Below are 6,100 nucleotides of genomic sequence, written 5' to 3' on the forward strand. Positions count from 1 at the left end.
AAACTTAAAAAAATTCTTATTGAGCACCTGATATGTGCTAGACAATAATAAGCAAAAATCAACATAACCCTGGCTCTGATGAATTTCAGAGTCTGGAGGTGAAGATAAAATTTAATCAGGTATTCACAGAAATTAATATGTAATTTCAGACTGAGAGAAGTGTTGAAGGAAAGGAACATGAAAAAACAGAACCTGAGGTAGGTTATAAGAAGGCTTCAATGAGGAGATAAATACTTCAAGGGAAAAAAAAGTAGAGTTGGAGTTCATTGGACTAGGACCAGAGAGAAAAGCATTCTCCAAAGAGGAAACATTTGCAAAGCCCCTGTGGCAGGAGAATGTTGAAGGAAATTTTTAAAAGCCCAGTGCGTTTCAAAAGCAAGGGGAGTGGTACAGGATGAGGCTGGAGAAATCAGTGGAAATCATATTATATAAGCCTTATAGTTCATCTTTAAAAAAAATAAATCTAGTCTTAATTATAATAGCAGTGGGAAGCCATTGAGGAGTTTAATGTAAAGTGATGACAGGATGATTTCTGTGTTTTAAAAAGAGCACTCCACACTCTGGAAAATAGTTTGGCAGTTACTTTCAAACTAAAAATGGACTAACCATACGACCCAGCGATTGCATTCTTGGGCATTTATCCCAGAAAAATGAAGACTTATTTTCACACAGGAATTTGTACATTAATGTTCATAATGGTTTTATTCATATTAACCAAAAAGTAGAAATTACCCATGCAGTCTTTCAATGAGTGAATGCTTTAACTGTGGTATATCCATACCATAGAATATCACTAAGTAGTTAAAAGGAACAAAACATTGACACACACAATCTTGGATGAAATTCAAGGAAATTATGTTGTGTGGAAAAAAAACCTCAAAATGATACATACTGCATGATTTCATTTGTGTGACCTTCATGAAATAACATAATTATAAAAATGCAGAATAGATTTGTGCTTGCCACTGATAAGTTAGAGATGGGAAGTGGGTGGGTATAGCCATAAAAGGATAATACAAGGGAATCTTGCTATCAGGGAGTCTTGTGGTGATGATATCGTCAAATATCTTGATTGTGGTGGTGGTTACACAAGACTACACATGTGATAAAATTGCATAGAGCTCTACACATGCACACAAACATACATAACACACATCAGTGCATGCATAACTGGTAAAATGTAAGTAAGCTCTAGGATTGTACCAATGTCAGTTTCTGGGTTTTGATATTGTACTATAGTTGTACATGATGTTGACATTGGGGGAGGCCAGGGTAAGAATGCACAGGCCTTCCCTGTACCTATCATGAGTCTAAAATTCGAAATAAAAAGGAGCACTCTGTCTACAGAGTAGAAAATGGACTGAATGTAGGTTAAGGTGAATGTGGGAGAAACTACTATGTGATTAGTGTATTAGTCTAGAACAGAGATAAATGGTCATGGCTGGAATTGGTTGGTAGCAGCAGGAATAGAGAAAGAATACATCTCAGAAATATTTAGGAGGTAAAATTTATGAAATGTATAAAATTTATGGATGGGATGTAGGAGGTTAAGGAGAATGACTTCAAGGGTATTTTGAAGCTAAACTCTGCCCCATATTCCACAGCCTTGAAAATAAATATACATTTAAAACAAGATAGCGGGACGCCTGGGTGGCTCAGTCAGTTAAGCATCTAACTTCAACTTAGGTCATGATCTCTTGGTTCTGGAGTTCAAGCCCTGCATCAGACTCTGTGCTGACAGCTTGGAGCCTGGAGCCTGCTTTGGATTCTGTGTCTCCCTCTCTCTCTGTCTCTCCCCCACTCACATTCTGTCTCTCTCTCTCTCTCTCAAAACTAAACATTAAAAAATTTTTAAAAAAGCAAGATAGCAAAAATTTGGAAGGCACCATTTTTTGATAGAGCATATTCCAGAACCAGAGGTGCTATTGATATGGGGTCACTTAGGGATCTTTCCTAGGTTAAAGTGCACACTAGCATTGTGTGAATATCAATTCATTGCCTCTCAACCCCAATTTATCCTTCATAAAAATTAAGATGGACTCTTTAAATATTTTTCCTTTAGGGACACCTGGGTGGCTCAGTCGGTTAAGCGTCTGGCTTCGGCTCAGGTCATGATCTCATGGTTCTTGAGTTCAAGCTCTGCATCGGGCTCTGTGCTGACAGCTCAGAGCCTGGAGCCTTCTTCGGATTCTGTGTCTCCTTCTTGCTCTGCCCCTCCCCTGCTCGTGCTCTGTCTCTCTGTCCCTCAAAGATAAATAAACATTAAAAAAATATATTTTTCCTTTACCAGTTGGAATGATGTTAAACTTTGTCAGTAGCGGGTGCTGGAGGGATATTGCAGGAGGAAGGGGCTTTTTTTTTTCCTGTTACAGATGCTCCTCTGGGTGGGCTCCTGCAGCACCCATGTCTTCTCCAATGTCCAGCTTCTGTAGTGCTGGCAACTTATCCAGGGCCAGGCTCTTGCAATGCAGGCAGCACCCAAGGGCCAACAGCTTCCTCTGGTACTCTACATTGTCAGAATCTCAGCCTGGAAAGGGAGGCGCCTTTTCTTTGGGTGCTCTATCTCAGCCTTAATGGCAGTGGCTCTTCCTCATATCTGCTCTTCCCATTTGTAAAAAAATTACTTAAGTAATCTCTGCACCCACCATGAGGCTTGAAATCAGGACCCTGAGATCAAGAGTCATATACTCTACCAACTGAGCCAGGCTGGTGCTCCTGCCTTTCCCATATTCTTTAGCGCCCCCCCCCCTTTTTTTTTTTTTTTGACTTCTAACTATCCATTCCCTCCCTACAGCAATCTCCTGCTATAGTTAATAATTCTTTGTATTAAACTTACCCTATTCAAATTACTGTATGTTTTCTGTCTCCTGATTGAATCCGGACTCATAAAACCATTCCCATAAGTTTGCTGTTGTGATTCCCTCCAGTTTTGAGCTTTTAATGGCCCATCTATATTTGTCTACAAAGGGCTTCTAGATGTGGTTGACTAATGTATAGAGGTTGCCAAGCTGACCACGTTTGCAATAATATCATGAAAGGACTCAAATCAATGTTGCAAAACTTCCAAACACCTAGAATTGGCTTTGATTTTTATTTCTATTCTATTTTAAATAGATCTTTGATTTTAAATTCTTGAAAAATAGAACTTAAAGGAATATTTTTTTTCTGAAAAAAGTTTGCATGTAAATCTAAACCAACTCATATCAGATTCTTTACACTTAAACATTTCACTGTGCTACCTTCCACAATACAAAAAGACGAAATTTGAGATGTAATATATTTAAAGCATAAACTATAAATTCAATACTTCAAAATATGTCAAAACAACACGAGGAGGAGTTTAGTACATTCCAGGCTAAGGATGGGTGATGACAGAAATGAGTACTTTTTTCTGCAGCATGTGATCATGTTATCATTTTTCTCCTTTTTCTTGATTGCCCTGACATTCCTGGGTTGTTGGTTTTTTTTTCCATTCCCTCTCAATTTCCTTTACAGACTCCTCTATCTCTACCCATCTTTTAAAATGTCACTGTTTTCCTGTATTCTGTCCTTGACTCTCATTTCTCATTAGTCCTAGGTAGTTTATCCATTTTTAGGTAATACTTCCTTCATTTATATCTGCAGCCTAGGCCTGTCCCTGAGCTCTAAAGTCCTTTATGTGATCCAACCTCTAGTCTAGGAGTCAGCAGATTAGTCTCTGGACCAAATTCAGCACACTGCCTGTTTTTATAAATAAAGTTTTATTGTAACACAGCCATACCCACTTGTTTACATATTGCCTATGATTGATTTCCTCCTATAATGGCAGAGTTGAATAGTTGTGACAGAGAACACGTGGCCTGAAAAACCTATAATATTTATTATCTGGCCCTCCACAGAAAAAATTTGCTGACCCTAAAATGTATTTCTACGGAGTTTTAGGCATGACTGAGCATGTATTTTTAAACAGTGGGGTAAGCCCACCAACAATAGATTTACCTTCATCTCTCTGTATGAAAGAGGGAGTAAAGATCGACTCGAATTCATAACCAAGTCTCATGGATAAAGACTACAATAGCAAAGTGAAGGAATATTTTTGTTAGCAATTTTGTCATACTGGAGGCATATGGAATATAATGCACAATTCTCATTGCTGTAGAATCACCAAGAGAGCATCTAAAGACAGATTTCCAGACCTCATTCCCAATAATTCTGACTCAGTAAATCTGGGGAGGGGTTTGGGAATGTGAAATTTCAGAATGCCCTCCAAGTAATTCTGGTATGTAGCAACTAAGTAGTCAGAATTTGGAAGTCAAATTGATGTAAAAATCCATAGCTAAGTAAAATGGTCTTTTTATTTCTGATGAATCATTTAAAAAAAGGCCAATTTGCTTCTCTTGATTTACATACTATTTCTGAGTCTCTAGCTTTAGGGAATTACAATAAAGAATTCAAAATCTCTTAGCAATGATTTTGCTCAACCACTCTCCTTGCACTAAGGTTTATGTAATAAAAATTCTACATTTCCATACTGACTGATATTTCCAAAGCTCATCTCTCAACAAGGTAGAATGTAAGACCCAATTTGCTTTATCATACAACTAGCTTAGGCTTTATCACACTGAACAAAACTCTGTCAATCCCATCATCCTACGGTCACTTCCAGTCTGTCTATTCATGCATGCATTCATTCAACAACAATAAAATTTTGAACACTTGCCAGTCATTGTCAGGTACCAGAGGATACAGTAGTGAAGTGGATAAAATTCCTGTCTGCATGGAGCTTACATTCCAGCTGGGGGGAGGGGATGGTGAGTTTCTCCTTAGATGTGCCTTCTGTACAAAATTTTCCTCAGCCTATCCTAGTTTGGATCTTCTAATTACGAATTTTCCTCAAAACTTACTAGAGAAAGGGTAAATTTTGTCTCCTGCACATACCATATCCTGTCTTTTAAAGCTGAATCTGTGGCGATGGTGCTTGTCCATGATGCAGCTGTTAAGACTACACATTAGCTTCATGTTTACACCTTCTTTCTGAAATTCTTTGTGCAGTTGAGTGACTTTGAGGGGTCTTGTCTCAAAAGGATGAGACTCCTTTTGTTTGCGGTTAGCTCTCATGATTAATGAGTGCTTTTCAGTGATTATGACATCAAAATAAACCCAGTGTCTCACTGACTGAAGATCAAAGCCTGCGCCTACAGATTCTCCTTAGTAGGATAACTGTAAAACCTAACAACGAACTGGGACAACAGTTTTGTAAAAGTCAAAGAACGTCACAACTAGATGAGACATTAGAGATGCAGCCCCACCGCCTTTTAAAGATCATACGTCTGAGACTCAGAGAGGTTGCCTAGGTTGCCTCAGGTCACACAGCCCAACCGATGGATGTGGAATCAGTGGCCAAATCCAAAGTACAATCACACTAGGGCTCCTTCTCCTAAAATGTAACGTCTAAATCAGGTCCAGCCTTCTCACCGCTCCTACCCACCCTCCTTGGCTGTATGAAATTCCTCAACGCTCTATCTTGAAGAGTCAAGTCATTAAAACTTGAAGTTGGGGCATTCAACAAACAGGTGTCCAGAGCACGGACACGGAGTCGGGGAATGTGGGTCTCCACAAGCCGGCCGAGAACTCTCCAGCTCCCGCTTATAAAGTTTTCTCGGATCGTACGTTCCTCTTTCAGATCCCTGGCTGCGAGGCCAAGATGCCCGCTGTGGCCTCCGACGAAGTTCGGAGATGCCATTTCCTCGCAGAAGCCCGGCCGGGGCGCGCCGGCCGCAGAGCCGGGCGTCCTCGGGCCTGGCGGGCGACAGGGGAGGCCAGGCGCGGGGCTGGGCGGGGCGGCCCCTCGGCGCGCGACTGCCCGCCCCGGCTGCGAGGACCGCGGGCTCGCGAGTCCCGGCGCGGAGCGAGAGGCGCGCGCGGGCCGTGGGGGCTGGGCCGAGGCGGAGCGCGAGACGGCGGTGGCGGCAGGCGCCGCGGGACCAGGCAGCGGCCCCCGCCCCCCGAAGTCCGTCCCCGCGCGGGGCTGGGGAGCTCAGGGCGGGGAAGCCGCGGGGCCGCGCCACGTCCCTCGCCCGCCCCAGAGCGGGTTTTGCAGGCGTCTCCAGGCTGGGGGCTT

The sequence above is a fragment of the Lynx rufus genome, unplaced genomic scaffold (assembly GCF_022079265.1).
Source record: "Lynx rufus isolate CCGP_SWC_20201006 ecotype Redwood Valley unplaced genomic scaffold, mLynRuf1.p SCAF_13, whole genome shotgun sequence".
Lineage (NCBI taxonomy): Eukaryota > Metazoa > Chordata > Mammalia > Carnivora > Felidae > Lynx > Lynx rufus.